Here is a 17136-nt window from a genome sequence, read left to right on the forward strand (position 1 = left end):
GACATTGCTTCTGTTATGGCCCATGATTCATTTAACATTATCAATGTACACAGGGAAGGCAGCTTAGTTGTCCACTAATGTATTTGAATCTACAAGTACATTAGGAATGGCATAATTTAAAGGACAACTATGGTAATAAACTGATAAAATGTAGCATTGTGTTTCCACAAAAGAGCAGTTTTAGAAAGGAGTGCTGCCACTGGAGCCTGATCAGATATGGAATGGTCAGAGTCAGTGACTGAAAATTGAACATGAACAATGCTTTTTTGGAAAAAAGAGAGAATTCATGTAAGGGAAGATCATCATTGCATTGGGAAGTATGTCCATTTCCCATGATATGCAGTGATCTCAGAGTTAAAGATAAAGGGTGAAGGGGCACAGCCCTCTCCATGCACTCACTCTCCCCACTTCCAGTAATTCGTTTCATTTTTCAATTTTTTTTAATTTTGTGATTTGTGTGACTGTATGAAGACTGGTTGAATACTAACTTGTCTGACAGTAAAGTCAGTGATGTATGATACATAGATGTGTTTTCAACAATATGATGTTGCCTATGTTGCCATCTCAGCATTACCATTTGACAATGTGTTCATTCCTCCATAAACTGCTTTATGCTATAAAGTGCTATAAGGATGGCATTACCAGTTCTGGCATCTAGTAGGTACAATGTTTTGAAACTCATTTGGAACAGAATATCAGTCTGTCGGAGAATACATGCACAGACTATGTGTAAACTTTTTGGGCAATTTGAGGATTGGAGACTGGCAACCTACTGTATGTCTTTGGAAGGTAGGAAAGACCACCACTTGGAGAAAGCAGTTAAAGCGTAACAACCAAGAAAAAAACTAGAGAGGGCATGCTGCTGTGAGGTGACAATATTACTCACTACACTACTGTGCCTGTTTATTATTGGGTAAGCATTTAAGTGACTTGCTCAGAGTCACAAAGTAGGCAAAGGAGGCTAAGGGAATCAAACCATGGACTATGTGAAGTAACTGTTTAACAGCTCATAGCCTTAATCCTCTGTGCTAGCTGCAGATATGTATATTTATTTTGATCATACTTTAATCTTCTGTGCAGCATGACTGTTCTTGCATCACTGTAAGTGGTCAATGTAGTGATTGTAGAATTAATTATTTTCTGATTCACAGTTTCATGATGGGGCAGCCATTTTCCAGGCAAGACTTTTCTCCCCCATAGTATTCTATAATTTTGCCTTCCTATCTCAAGTATCTTATAACCACTGTCTTGGTGCTTCACTTTTCTAAATCCTGGCTTGGCATGAATATCTTTTAAAGCAGTTATCAGTGTACTTTTATGATGACATGTGCAAGTAAAACTTTTCTTGTGCAATAACTCCCCCACCCCACCCCCACAAAAAACTCATATATGAATAATAAATTGTTATGAAAACTATCCTGCTGCTGCTAACCATGCCCCCCATATCGTCATTTGTGTTACCTACCTCTGATTTGATCTCTCTCTCTCTCTTTCTGTCTCTTGCCTTTCCCTTAACTCTGTCCAAGCATACTAAATATCTCTTTGCTGTCTCTCCCTTCCTTTCTGATGTCACATTTGCTACTTCAGGAAAGATACATAGTATCCTCCTCCTCCGCAAGAGATCTTTATTCCCCCCCTTTAAGGCAGTTGGATGCGCCTGCCAATAAATACAGGGAAGTTGAATGATATTGTTTCAGACTCAACTACAGCTATAGTAATTCTGGATAGTTAAATAGGTACATTCACCTATCCAAATTGGGAGCTGACTGCATTAAGGGGGTATATAAAGCACAAGAATTGCATGGGTTGTATCACAGGGTCCTCAGAAATCTGGCCAGTGTGCTGGCAGATACCTCAAGTGCGATCACTGGTCATTGCAAAAACTACCTGAGGACCAGAATATTGCAGGAGTGGTACCCTTGTACAAGGCAGGAAGGGAACCAGAACTATTAGTCTAACAGCATTGTCAGGGGAAAGTCAAAGAATCATAAAGGCAAAGTTGTCTGTCTTTTTAGAAGATATTAATCTACACAACTACAGAGAATACTAATTCATGCTCTGAAAGAAGTGTCAGCTTAACTTGATTCAGTGTTACTGTAGAGTGACAGAGAAAAGTTGACAATGTGGGTTACTGTTAGATATGGGGCCTGGAATTAAAAGACTTGCAATCAGTGTAAGTGACCTACTCAGTGTAAACCATCTTTATAGGTAGGCCTTGCACTGGAGATAAGTTACTCACAGCAGCAGAAAGTCTTTTAGACTCTGGCCAATGGTCTACTTAAATTTCACGAAGGCCTTTTACTTTATTTTTGTTCATAGGTGTTTACTAGGCTAATGACCACAAGGGCCTTTTTAAGCCTAGCCATGCATCCCAAATCTCTGACAAGTTCTGATACCCTTAAGTATAAGCATGGGCCTGGGAGATGAACCATTTACAGATTACCTGTGTCAATTAGAGACACATATGCCAAACCAGGGATGAATTTCCAGTTTCCCATCCAATTGTCCACGTTGCACTTCAGTTGGGTTAGGGAGAAACTCTGCTTCACATGTATGGGGACTCTGTTCCATAGACAAGGTAGTCTCTGAGATACATACCTATCTGTCCAGTGGGTCCTATTTATATTACAGGCAATGTTTAAATCTTTAGAACAGGTAATTCTGGTGCTGTTTGTTTTGTGGATATGCAGGAAGTCCATCAGAGTGGGGTCTGACAATGCTCTGTACGCCTCAAAAACCTGTAGGATACAGAATACAGGGATAGGGCCTTGAGGCAGTCTCCATAGGACATTTTACATGTGCCCTGTATTCTTTTAGTGAGGAACTTCTGTGAATGTTCCAAATGTTGGATATGTCTGATTAGGTACATACCAAAGGGGCATTGTACTCAGTGATAGGTCCGATGAATGCCAAATACAGTGGAACAATGACTTCCTTGGACTTAGATGCCATACCTTTGTTTATATATATTTGTATTAACAGTTTGATTTATGATAGTTTGAATATTTACAACAGTTTGATTCATATATTTTTTAAATTGTCTGTCTATTGTATTGTATATAACACATTACTGTGTGGAGATTTTCTCCCCGGGCCTCCGCTGAAAATGGACATGTATCCAGTCTGACTATCCCGGTCAATAAATGTAAAATAAAGTAAAATAAAATAAACATAGAATGATTTCTTCACCACTGTAGACACGTGATGGTCAAAGGCTGGATTACTATCTATGTGTGTCCCTAAGTCCCTGACTACTAGGTCAACTCTAAGGGGTGTGTTGTCAATATGATAGCTACCAGGGATGGATGACATCCCAAAGGATACTATTATGCATTTCTTGGAATTTAGTTTTAGTCCATGGCTCTGACTCCAGTTGTTTGTCTGTGTCAGCCCCTCCTGGAGAATATTTGTGTCAGTGTGAGATTCAATGATAGCTCCTAATTTTCAATCATTTGCAAATGTAGTCATCCAGAGACCACTGACATTGGCCTTGACTTTGGAGAAATAAATGCCAAAAGGAGCAGTCCAAGAACTGATCCCTGAGGGACTCCACTTGTGACTGGCCTCTTTGTAGAGGTGGACTCCCCAATCCTAATTTCCTTGGTCCTGTCTGTGAGCCAGTTGGCTATCCACCATTTGTACCTAACCTCTTGAGTTTGTCAACAATGTCTGAGTGGGGGTATTTTGTCAAATGCCTTGGCCAGGTCTAGGTAGGCAGTGTGAGCAATTTTGACCTCATCTGTTGCTTTGGTGACCATCTCAAAGAACTTCACCAGGTTGAGTAGGCATAATCTGCCCTTAACAAAATCAAACTGGGTTGGATCCAGTGGCTGGAGGTTTACTATATCTCCATTGATCATCTCCATGATGATTCTTTCCATGGCATTACATATAAGACTAGAGAGACTTATGGGTTTGTAGTTTCCAGGGTCTGTAGATAGCCCACCTTTGTGCAGAGGAATGACTGTTGCCTTTCTCCATTCATGAGGAATGAAGGCTGTTTGGAGGCTATAGTTAAATAGTAATTCCAGAGGCCCTGATAGGTCATGTTTCATGCTATTTAGAAAGCATCCTGGGATACTGTCTGGGCCCATTGATGCAGTGTTCTTGGTCTTAGGTACAGCATTAAGGACCTGTTCCCTAGTGATAGTAGGGGGAGTTATATTTGATGATATTTCCTGAGGGAAGGTTGAGAGGGAGAGAGGGGTAAAGTTGGAGGTGAATCTATCAGCTAGGAGGTTTGGTATATCTTCTGGCTCAGTATAGGTGGCTCCATTTACAATGAGCTCTTCACACAATTGAATATTGCCTTTGATGTTGCGGACATAGCTGAAGAATGCTTTGTGGCTGTCCTTGGCTTGGGAGGCTAAACTTACCTCAAATTTGGCTTTGGTAGACTATTTGTCCTCTTGAGTATTTTGTATATGTATTTATTTACTAAATAGGTTGGTGGGCTGGTTTACAGACCCTTTTCAGCCATAACCTAGAGCCAGAAGCAGCCAAATAAGGTAGCTGCATATTTCTGAAGGCACATCTTAAGAAACTAATCTACATAAACTGTGGAAAGGTACACAGATGATTTGCATACAAAGCATTAGAAAGTTACATTGATAATTTACATATGCAACAACATACTGATCATTCTACATCAAATACATTTAGAGCTTTGCACAGAGATATAAGTATACAGTATATAGCAATTAATTTACAATACACAATCACAGAGATAAAAGTATATATAGCAATTAATTTAGAATAGACAATGAACAAAAAAGTATGACAGTGCTTCAGATTTGGCATGAGTTTAATAACTAAAATACAGTTTCACAGAAAATTGTGATGGCATAGTTTATTGGTATTTTTTTAACCAATTACTAATACCTCAACTCTCTTCTCTAAGGATGCAGCTGTTTTAGTGGTTAATGTTAGTTTTTCAGTAATATGCCAGTGTACATTTTTAGCTATTACCATTTTCAACATGCACATTTGTTTTCTTCTACTAAGTGTTTTTCTATGAATATAGTATGGCATTGCTTGGGGCAGTGCATTCTTGCACATATAATTGCTAGGAAAACTGTAGAGGTGGAGGAGGAGGAAGTAGGACCACAACTGAAGAACTAGACTGAGGAATGGTTGGAGGGCAGATCATGTAAGGTTATAGTAAGAGAGATATTGGGAATAAAGGAAATGGCTGGTGGAGCATTTCATGGGTCAGTCCTTGCTCCAGTAGTTTTCAACTTGTTTGCTTCAGGCTTGATATAGAAAACAGGGAATAGTATAGTCTACTGTTTATGACATGTACGGCTACCATACTAGAAATTGCAGCAGAAACTTTAAGGAAATATATATACAAGCACTGGTGTGAATAATCAACTGGACGACTGGATCAAAAGGTGACAGAGCTAGAAAAGGACAGTGGGGTATTTACCACACACATGCTGGAATGAATGTAGTCAGCAGATCACTCCATAAAGGAGTGGAATTCTGGTTTTAGCATGTTGCCGAGATTTGTGAAACTGGTTCTTTTGAGCGGGTCTGGTAGCTGCTCCATTTACCATGAGCAGCAAATTGTGTAATTTCTAAATAACCATGAGGCAAGAAACACCAGGGTAGACCATCTTGTCAGGTGTTGTTTAACAGTTATTGTAGTTTCCTCATATCCTGGAACCAGCATATAGTTATTTCATAAAATACCTTAGCTCACTTTCTGTGGGGTCCTATAGGTAACAATTATTTTAACATTTGGGCCTGACTCCATCATCTCCATGGCAAAGAGGGGAGGAGCTCTGACTGCAACCCCAGAAGACTGGGTTGGGGTAGATTAATGGCCACAGAACTGGGGGAACCAGGTATTGAGTGAGAAGTGTGAAAGGGCATGACACACTCACCTCTCCTTGGGGAGAGATTGGATGAGTGCACTCAGCAAGTACATGTGGTAGTGCTTTTCCTCTGTTGGAGACTGAGGAAACCTCCACCCATGCTTCAGGAAGGAAGGACATACTGCTGGCAATGCCCATTGTGGAAGTGAGGGCCATCCAGCATGAACAGCACACTGCACACTTCCTTCACTCAAATAAACTAATTATGTGCAAGGGAAGCAAGGCCTGAAGGGAAAACCCAAATGACCCCTGATGTCTGCGTTATGATGACCACTCCCATTCAACACTCATCCTGGTGGTGGGAAAAGAATGTGTGTGTGTGTGTGTGTGTGTGTGTGTGTGTGTGTGTGTGTGTGTATATATATATATATATATATATATATATATATATATATAGATCTACTTCATATGGTCGACATTTCAGAATGTCGAAGACCGTATGGCCAAGACCATATGATTGACATTCAAAATGTTGACCATTGAATAAAAAAAAAAAAAAAAAAAAAAAAAAAAAAAAAAACAACAAAAACTTACCTTCACAATGCTAGCCCCCCTTGGGGGGTTCTGCCCCCACACACCCCGGAACTTAAATATACCAACTCCGAGATCGGACTACAGTGCGGAAGATGGAAATCTTTCCATTCTGCACTGTACGGAGATGCCAGTTCCAAATGGTCGACATTTCGAATGTCAATCATATGGTCTCGGCCATATGGTCTTCGACATTCTGAAATGTCAACCATGTGAAGGGGACCCATATATGTATATATATATATATATATATATATATATATATATATATACACACATACACATATATATATATATATATATATATATATATATATATATATATATATATATATATATATATATATATATATATAAGCTCTCACGCAAATGACCCCAAAAAATTCTGGAGTACTATCAACTCCCTGCTCCACACTGGTTCTCCTACCATCCTTAACCATTTCCTCTATCACTCTCCCTCTAAACCTGTAGACTTATTCAACACTTCATAGACAGTATCTCTAAACTCCTACCATCTGGTAACTCTACTCGTCCCAACTCTTCTGTGTCACCCTCGCCTCCCCCTAAACCTCTATGCTCCTCTGTCTCTCAGCCTTTTACCTTGAGACCTGTTTCTACTAAGTATATCAAATCCCTGCTTCTTAAACTGAAACCATGCTCTCCCTCCACTGATAAACTCCCCCCTCAATTTGTGAAAATTGCTGCTGACTCTATTGCATATCCTGTATCTGTCTTAATCAACCACTCCATTCAGGAATCTACTGTACCGGAAATATGGAAATCCTTCTATACCACTCCTCTGCACAAAGGTGGCAACTCTGTTGAACCCTTGAACTATAGACCAATCGCTATTCTCTCACCGCTCTCTAAGATCCTTGAAAAATGTATACATACTCAACTACTGTCCTATCTCTTCATGAAAATCTCCTCACCCCCTTGCAACATGGTTCCCACCCTAAGCACAGTACCTTGACTGCCTTACTGTCCTTTACTCAAAAGGTTGTAGAAGCTATGGGCAATAATCTCTTTGTCTCCTGTTTATTCCTTGAGCTCTCTAAAGCCTTCGGCACTGTGTCTCATCCCATCCTTCTTAACAAACTCTCAGACCTAAACCTCTCTCCTTCTACTCTTGGCTGGTTCCAATCCTACCTTACTGGCAGAAAACAAGCTGTTAGATGGCAGCAGGCTTTCTCACCCTTCCTTGCTGTTCAAACAGGAGTACCCCAAGTCTCCATACTTGGACCGCTCCTTTTCAACATTTTTTTCCAACAACCTACATTGAAGCTGCAGTCTCTCATCTGTAATACAATGTGCAGATGGCTCTACTCTCTAATCTATCTGCAATAATATCTCTAAACTACACACACTAACACAGAATTCCTTTATCTCTGTTGACAAATGGCTCAGAAACAATCAACTAATCCTTAACCCTAAGAAAACTCAACTCCTTCTCTTCCTACCTCAGACACTCTCTCACCTTAAATCCAACTTTTCTCTTTCCTCCCTAGATGGCACCACTATCTCCCCTGCCTCACACACCAAACTCCTTGGGGTAATAATTGATGACAGACTAAAATTTGATTTACACATACAACAGGCCATCAAAAAAAACATCAAAAACTTGGACTATTTTATAGGAACAAAAAAATTCCTCACTACTGCCACTAAATGCACTCTTGCGCAGGCATTTCTCTTACCCAGTCTTCTATATGCTTCCCCCATCCTTACCAATATCCAAACTACCTCAATGCAGAAACTGGAACAAATATACAACAAAATTGCCAGATTTATTCTAAACTAACCACTCTCTTCGCAACACTGCCTCTCACTAAACGAACTGGAATTTCTGCACCTTCTCCTACAATCACAATTCCACACTACCTTTTCCATACTCAACAACCCCTCTACCTGCCCTGTTCTCACCTCTCTTGTTACTCTCTATTCTCCCCCTGGCCTCTCCGAAGTGCTGATCAGCATCTTCTCTCAGTTTATAAACCCAAAAGGAATACTGGAAAACTAATTTACAAACACTCTGTCTTACTAAATTGAAACAAACTCCGTCTCCATATTAGATCCAACCTTTTCTTTCACTCTTTTAAAAAGGAGCTTAAATCCCCACCTACTAAACTTGAAATGATGCCGTTGCCTTGACCACATGTAGTCTTAGTCGGTCCTACTGTATAACCTGTTGCATCTCCTAACCTTCTTTCTCTGTTAATAACTTCTACTTAAACTAACCTCCTAAACCCTCAGCTCTACTACTATAGCCCCCTCCTTTCTCCCCCCCATTCTCCACACTATTTATCTTTCCCCCCACTTCCTATCAATGTCTATACATTGCCCTTCTTTTGAACAATGATTATCTTTTTTGTTCTTACCCTCATTTGTACTAACTTTTAGACCACTGCTATCAGTGCAATCCTTAATGTTAATCATTTTTTGCTTTTGTTTTTCTCTCTATAATTAATTTCATATTTGCATTGTTATTTTTAATAGTTTTTGTCCTGTATGTTTATCTTTGCTTATGTTTGCTGGGGCTCTTTCCCCTTGGGTCTCCACTGAAAATGGGTTGCTTGCTATCAATGCAATGCAAATAGTTACTAACCTTTTCTGTTTTATAATTATTTTGTATTGTGATTGTTATTTAATATTTCTATATTGTCACTTTATCTTTACTTATGTTTTCTGGGGCTTTTCCCCTCTGGTCTCCACTGAAAATGGGTTTGTTTGCAAACTCATACTAACCTGGTTATCAAATGTGAAATAAATAAATAGATGTTTTATATATATATATATATATATATATATATATATATATATATTTTTTTTTTTTTTTTTTAACTTTTATATTTCTGGTGTCAGCAAACTTGAAAATGATAAAATTTGTAGTGATCAACCTTGCAGAATATTGCATTACATTAAAGTATCAGAGTGTATTAAGATCCATTATCACCACACAAAGCACTGATTAAAACAAACATATTTATGCAAATATTTGGTGTGGCTGATGGCTTGGTATAATATTTAAATTATTTCTATAAACTTTTGTATTACAGATATATTTTTAAATAAAACAAAAAAAGGCAAATGTCATTCTGATCCCCTGACAGGAAACTCTAGAATTCAAAAGTAATGTTATACCTTTTATTGACTAACATTGGTTTTAAAATAAAAGCTACTTAAACCTTCAGACTAGATGAGCCATTTGTCAGGAGTTAACCATGTTTCTGATGCTGGATACACTTGTACAAAGGAAGTTTGAAGAGACTACATTACTTCTGGCGTCTAAAAAGCATATTTAAAAAAAAATGCTAAGTATGACAAAAAATATATGTAGTGAGTGTGTGTTTGTGTGTGTTTTGCATTTGATTAAATGCCGATTTGATTAGATCCCAAATGACTGAAATCAAATTGCTGAAAGTGCATTTTACTGAAACACATTTTAATCGAATTCCAAATAACCGAATCAGCATACAGTAAAAAAATCACCCATGGGGAAATGTTTCAGAATAAGCGTATTTTGCACATAGGCAGTGCCCCTCCCCACCATCCCCATGTGGAGAGCTTTACCCACACATACCCTCAGTTAAATATACTAACGCCATGGTTGCACAACTGAGTACATAGTGAAAATACCACACATACAGAGGGAATCACATTCAGTGCTCAAATAGAAATGACACCAGCAGTAGTTATGTACACTTAACACCAACCACCATGTAAAGCTACTTCATATATTTCTACATATTCTACTTCTGTATTACAGAACTAAGAGTAGCTGTAGCACATTCAATAAAAAGGACTTTCAATCAAATGGTCATTCAACTAAACATGCAACCATTTGGATTCCATCATTTGTCATTCAGCAAAAAAATCACCCAAATTGACATGGAGATGTGTTTGTGTGTGTGTGCGTGTGTGTGTGTGTGTGTGTGTGTGTGTGTGTGTGTGTGTGTGTGTGTGCGTGCGTGCGTGCATGCGTGCGTGTGTGTGTGTGTGTGCTGACTAAGATCCAAACACCCAAATGTTTACAGTACAGCATGCATGCATGAGGAAAATTCTCTCTCTGCAAAGTAAACCTTAAAAAAATGCATACAAAAAGGGCAAGTCACATATACATATATATATATATATATATATACATATATATATATATATATATATAAATATATATATATATATATATATATATATATATATATATACACACACACACACACACACACACACACACACACACACACACACACACACACACACACACACACATATGCTTTAACTCCAAGATCACACAATACTCAGGTAAGGGGTATATTCCTCAACCCCAGAGATGGCCAGTCTCACACCTGTTGATCACCTACATTGTCAACCAAAGTGCATTGACAAAACAGATGTTGACATTTGGGAGTTTCAACCAAAGCCACCACTCCTATAGATATATACATATATGTGTGTGAGTGTGTGTGTGTATGTGTGTGTGTGTGTGTGTGTGTGTGTGTGTGTGTGTGTGTGTGTGTGTGTGTGTGTGTGTGTGTATATATATATATATATATATATATATATATATATATATATATATATATATATATATATATATATATATAGTTCCCCTTCAGAAGACTGAATGATCATAAGCTCAAAATTCATAAGTCTGAAACCAAAAGCCTGAAAACACACAGAATACAAATAATGCTAATATGCCAGTACAAAGACACTACTATCTACCCACTTACCTTAACCCAAACCCTAACCCTAAGGTCCGTCACTATCGCACACTCACCTAACCTGCGCCCTAATCCTAACTCCCTTAAACCGCCCCTAACCCTAAAGTCTGTCACTATCACACACATGCCTATCCTGTGCCCTAACCCTAACTCACTTAACCCGCCCCTAACCCTAATGTAAAAACAATCGCACACTTACCTGAACCCAACCCGTAACTTTCCACCACAGCCCTAAGAATAGCGAAGCCACATTAAAATCAGTATGTGTATTTTGTGTGTTTTCAGGCTTTTGGGTTTCAGGCTTTTGAGTTTTCAGGATTTTGGTCTCAGGCTTATGAATTTCATGCTTATGATCATTCAGTCTTCTGAAGGGGAACTATATATATATATATATATATATATATATATATATAAATATACACATACACACGCACATGTGTGTGTGTGTGTGTGTGGGGGGGGGTTACAGTTTACTTAGCACTAATTTCTGCAACTAAAGTGAACTGTAGTTTCCTTCTTGCAAAGGGCTATTTGTGCAAATAGCATATTGAGTGACTTATGGGTTGGTTGGGCTGGGAGTTTGTGTACGAGTGTGAGGGTAATGGTTAGGGGATAGAGTCAGAGTGGATGTGTGTGTGTGTTTTAATATTAAAGTAAGGGGATGGGTTTAGTGTGTTTGTGTGTGCACATGTGGCGAGTGTCCAAGCTGTCTTGTGTACTGGTAGTGTTATAGAAACAGCTTTTTTTAAGTAAACTGCATGGTTAGGGGCAGGGTTACAGTTTGCAGACATTGCTAAGGTGGAGAAGCAGATGACCATAGATCAGACAAATGGATAGTATGATGCAATACATTATATACTTATGAGAAAAAAAGTGATACTATATACAGTGACCCACAACTGTGTTCAGGATACTATCAATAAATAAGGTTTATATTAGCATTTTTGAAAATTTTTTATTAAAAATTTATACAACGTATTACACCAGGTAAAATGGATTTCACAAGAAAACAACACAATTCAAGACATAAAAAAATGAGTAAACAGATTAAGAGAGTATGTTGATATATAAAGCAGGTGAGCTATAACAAAGTATCCTGCCTATAATCTGTAATCTAACATGCAGAAAATAAGATTTAAAATTGAAAGTAACAAATATCACAGCACAGTCCCTGCCAAAGCTCCCCAGGCCTAACACGAACAACTCCCTTTGCTTTCAAGTTAAAATAAAAGAAGTGAAAGAGGTCAAGCAGTGTTTATTTTTAGCTCTGAAAGAGTTGTAGGAAGCAGGTTCTGTACTATATTTAGTCTAAACTTGTTGTTTGTGACTAGTATAATTTTTCAATTCTAAGCAGAACCTTTTTTCCCTTCTGTGCAGCACAGTGGAGCTACCAGTTGGTGACACTGTGTGGCACATTGGTGGAACAGATAGTGTTAACATTACCTTACTACAAGAGGTTCTGTGGTTCACGTCTCTGCGGGAGTACCTTCTGTGAAGTCTGCATGTCTTCCATGTGTTTTGCATGGGTTTTTTTTTTTTTGGGGTGCTCTGGTTTCCTGTCACATTCCAGAGACATGAAGTATGTGGACTGGGGACTGTACATCTAAATTGTCCATAGATGTGAGTTTTTGCATGTGTGATACGGAATTAAGACCTGGCAACCCACTTCTGCTTCCCCTCTGCCTTGTAAACTCCATGGAAAGCAGTTGATTTCCGCAGGATCACCTTAGGAGTCAGCTATGATTCTTGATAGAGAGGAATATAAAGAAAGAGACTTCCTATTGGTTCTGTGATTTCACCATTTTTAACTTAACCTGTACATTTATGTCTTACTTGTATGTATTCACAAATATAGAAGTAATGTGCATTCATGAATACCTGCTGGTAAGAGAGAAATATACAGGTAAATTCAGCAAAAATGTTGGTGGAATCACGAAACTGACACAATATAAAGAATAAAGAAACCGAAAAAGGTGGTAGTACTTAGTATCACAAATTACTCTAGTTACAATAGCAAATGTAGATTAAATTAGATTCTTCCAGAACTGAGATTCAGCTTGCCTGATGTTTGCCATCAGAATGAAGAGCTACTGCTACCTGTCAGCCATCAGCTACCTCCCAGCCAGTCATCCCATTCATACCACATCACCGGGCAAGGGTCAACCAGGAAGGGATGTCATTCAGACAGCCATCAGTGGTTTAAGGTTTTCTAGTTTTCTTCCCAACATTCCCTCAGACGTCTCCCTTGCAGAGCAGAAGAGACCTTGCAACGGGCTGCCCTCTCTGGTCATACCTCATTTCTGCAAGATATGTTGACATTAAGAAGCGCTGCACCTCCCCTCAAGCACTGGAAGTGGCTTACCTGGTGTCCACTTGAAAAATCATACTTTCCTATATGCTTCCCAAGCACCTGTAACCCTCCTGGAAGAGGCAAATGGGCCATTCCCCTTTACTACTTTCCCTCACTGACTGAATAACTCCACCTCCAGAGACACTATTAGAACTCCAGTCATCTGGGTTGCAGTCTGGGCTCCATCCATTTATGCTACAGACCAGGCTGTTTGTCACCAACATATTGATCATCTCAGAACACCAGACTTAAAAGTGAATGTTGAGTGCTCTTTTCTCCTCACTTTTTCTTTTTTCTTTCTTTCTCTTCTTCACATTTGCGCAATCTCAGAGTTGGTTAATATATGTATATGTATTTTTTATAAAGTTTGGGGGTGCAGGGGCTTGACCCCACATCAGGCAGTGCTGTACACAGTCGCTATTGTTCTATGGTTTCTGGTCAAAAATTTGTTTTGTGATCTTGAGAATATCCCTGTTTTGACTAGCAATCTCCCTGGGTTGTAGATGTTTTGGGTTCAAATACTAGTGTGTCAAATAAATGAGAAGCTATTTTTCACAGTGGACCTGTATTTTAGTTGCATTAGAAAACTGAAAGGAAATTATGTGAATGCATTGTGCTATCACAAAACAAACTGACTTTCTAGTCAAAGGAAATAGTTAATGTACTTGCAGAAAAAAATTGTGTGAAAACTTCACATAAAAGGCATATGTTAGCGCTACAGAGAGAAGGGGAGACATACCTTATATCCAGTCAGGAGGAGAAGGAAACCACACTCACTACAATTCCAGTCTCACATAGACCTACCATGACAGCAAACCAAACACATAATCACACAAAAACATACTCGGAGGCTCTAAATAAAGATCTGCCTAAGCAGCAGAGACCTCCAAAGCAGACACCCAAGCAACCGCTACCCCAAAACAAAACACGTGCAACACATATCTCACAAAGCCAGTGTGCCGAACAGTAACAGCCCTTAAGACTAAACAATACACCTGATACATTTGTAATAGGTGACTCTATCGTCAGGCACACTGACGTCCCGCTCACCAGGCTGAACAAGGAGAGGGTCACGGTGAGCAGCCTGTCGGGCGTTAGGATCCGCCACATAACACAAGCACTCAGGTCACTCCAAGGCAAGTACAAATATGACTCAGTCATTGTCCATGCTGGTGTGAATGACCTGAGACGTACCTCCCTGGACTACATGAAAAGAGACATAAAGGAGATCTCAGAGCATGTAGCCCAGGCCGGTATGACCCTGACCTTGAGTAGCATCTTACCCTCACCAAGAATGATGCCACAATATGAAGACAAGATGATCAATTTCAACGATTGGCTTAAGTACTGGTGTCATTCAAAGGGGATCCAATGCCTGTCAGCTTGGGATGATAAGCTCGACAAGCCACGATGCTTTGCTAGGGACGGCTTGCACCTGTCACCCCTGGGCTTTCGGATATTGGCAAAGGCTCTTGCTACCCCCATAGTGCCTTTTTTAGGCAAGGCTCAAAAGACAAACCCACCTCCATAGGTATCACAAGGGATAAGAAACTAAGAGTAATGCTACTCAACGCCAGAAGTCTAAACCTCAAGATGCACGCACTCAAAACTCTCCTTAGCATGGAGAACATCGATATCTGTGCAGTAACAGAAACCTGGTTCAGGGCTCCCGAGAGCACCCCTGCACTACCAGGTTATACCTCATACCATGCTTTTCGGCCCCAAAACTTGGACCGAACCACAAAAGGAGGGGGAGTATCGATATTCATCAAAGATACCCACACCTCCAGGTTGGTGGCAAAGCACGAAGCATCAGAGACTATCCATGTGCAACTAACAGTGGGTAAAACTGCTTTCCAGTTTATAGCCTGCTACAGACCACCCTCCCAAACCCAGGAACCCCACTCGGCCTTCCTGAGAACACTGGAAAATATGAAAGTCTCTCCAAACACCATTATATTGGGCGACTTCAACTACCCAAACCTAGACTGGGAGCATTACTCTAGCTCCAACACCCTAGCCCAAAGGTTCCTAGAATTTATAAACTCAAATGCTATGGAACAACTTGTTACCACTCCCACAAGAGGGGAAAACATACTGGACCTGATCATCACCAACATGGGGACTCTATGCTCCAGACCAGAAGTGTATCCCTCACTGGTAAGATCAGACCATAAACTAATCTCACTGGATATTCACATCCCGACCCCACCCCCTGCCCAGAAAACCACAGTGAAAAACTTCTCTAAAGCAAATTTCACACTCCTCAAAACCGAGGTGGAATCCTTCAAAGCCCCCGGGCCTGTGGAAAATACAGCCCAGACCACAGAATCCTTTATAAACGCATTCTATGAACACCTTCAGGAATGCATGGATCATGCGATCCCAAATAAAACCAAGACCCAATCCTACAAAGGCAGATGTCCTGTCTGGTGGACCCCAGCCATAAACAAACTATACAATAGAAGGAGGAAGCTACTAAATGATAGAGCAAAATCCCAAAAAGGGAAGGCATCACTGATCAGTATTAGCAAAAAACTACGGGCACTCATAAAATTATCTAAGGCCAGCTTCGAGAGAAAAATTGCACAGGACACTAAGGATAATCAAAAGGCTTTCTTTAGTTATGTTAGGAACCTGGGTGGTAATTCCCAGATATGCTCAGAATTAGTCCAAAATGACAAAAAATACACTAAACCCACAGACATTGCCAACATCCTAGCTGACAGGTTCAGCGCAAACATCTCCCCCCCCCCACCAAAAGGGCAAATATCTATCCCAGCAGAGTGCTGCCCCCCTGACATCTCAGATGCTCAGGTAAGAGCCGCCCTCTCCAAAGCAAAAAACACAGCATCAATGGGACCAGACGGTGTCCCGGGCTGCGTCCTACATGAACTCCAAGAAGAGCTAAACCCAAACATAAAACTACTGTTCAATCTCAGCCTTACTACAGGATATGTGCCCAAAGAGTGGCGTACAGCAACAGTGGTCCCTCTCATAAAGGTGGTGCCTCAACGGATCCCGGAAACTATCGCCCCATAAGCCTGACTAGCTTGGTCTGCAAAGCTATGGAAAGGATCATCATGGACCTCATAAATAAAGATATTGGGGACCTACAGACACTGGATCCTACCCAGTTCGGCTTTGTTAAGGGCAGTTCCTGCCTCTTAAACCTGGTTGATTTCTTTGAAACAGTCACCAAGGCCATTGACAAGGGGAAGGTGGTCCACACAGCCTACCTGGACCTTGCAAAAGCCTTCGATACAATACCCCACTTGGGCATTATAGATAAGCTCACCAGCTTAAATATAAACCTCTATGTCACTAGATGGATTGCAAACTGGCTCAAGGACAGAACCCACATGGTTAGAATTGCTGGAGCCATGTCAGACTCCAAACCAGTTACAAGTGGTGTCCCACAAGGCTCAGTCCTGGGACCTCTCTTGTTCGGTATATATTTCTCGGAGGTACAGGCCAACACGGAAGGACTGTGGCTGACCAAGTTCACAGATGACTGCAAACTGGGCGCCATAATCGACTCTCCAGCCGACACAAGCATCCTCCAAAAGGGCCTCATAGAAACAGACAACTGGTGCCAGAGCCATGGCCTCAAGCTAAATGACAAAAAGTGTATAGTCATTCCCTTTGGCAA

This window comes from Protopterus annectens, chromosome 8.part0 (assembly GCF_019279795.1).
Source record: "Protopterus annectens isolate FY-2018-M chromosome 8.part0, PAN1.0, whole genome shotgun sequence".
Classification (NCBI taxonomy): Eukaryota; Metazoa; Chordata; order Ceratodontiformes; family Protopteridae; genus Protopterus; species Protopterus annectens.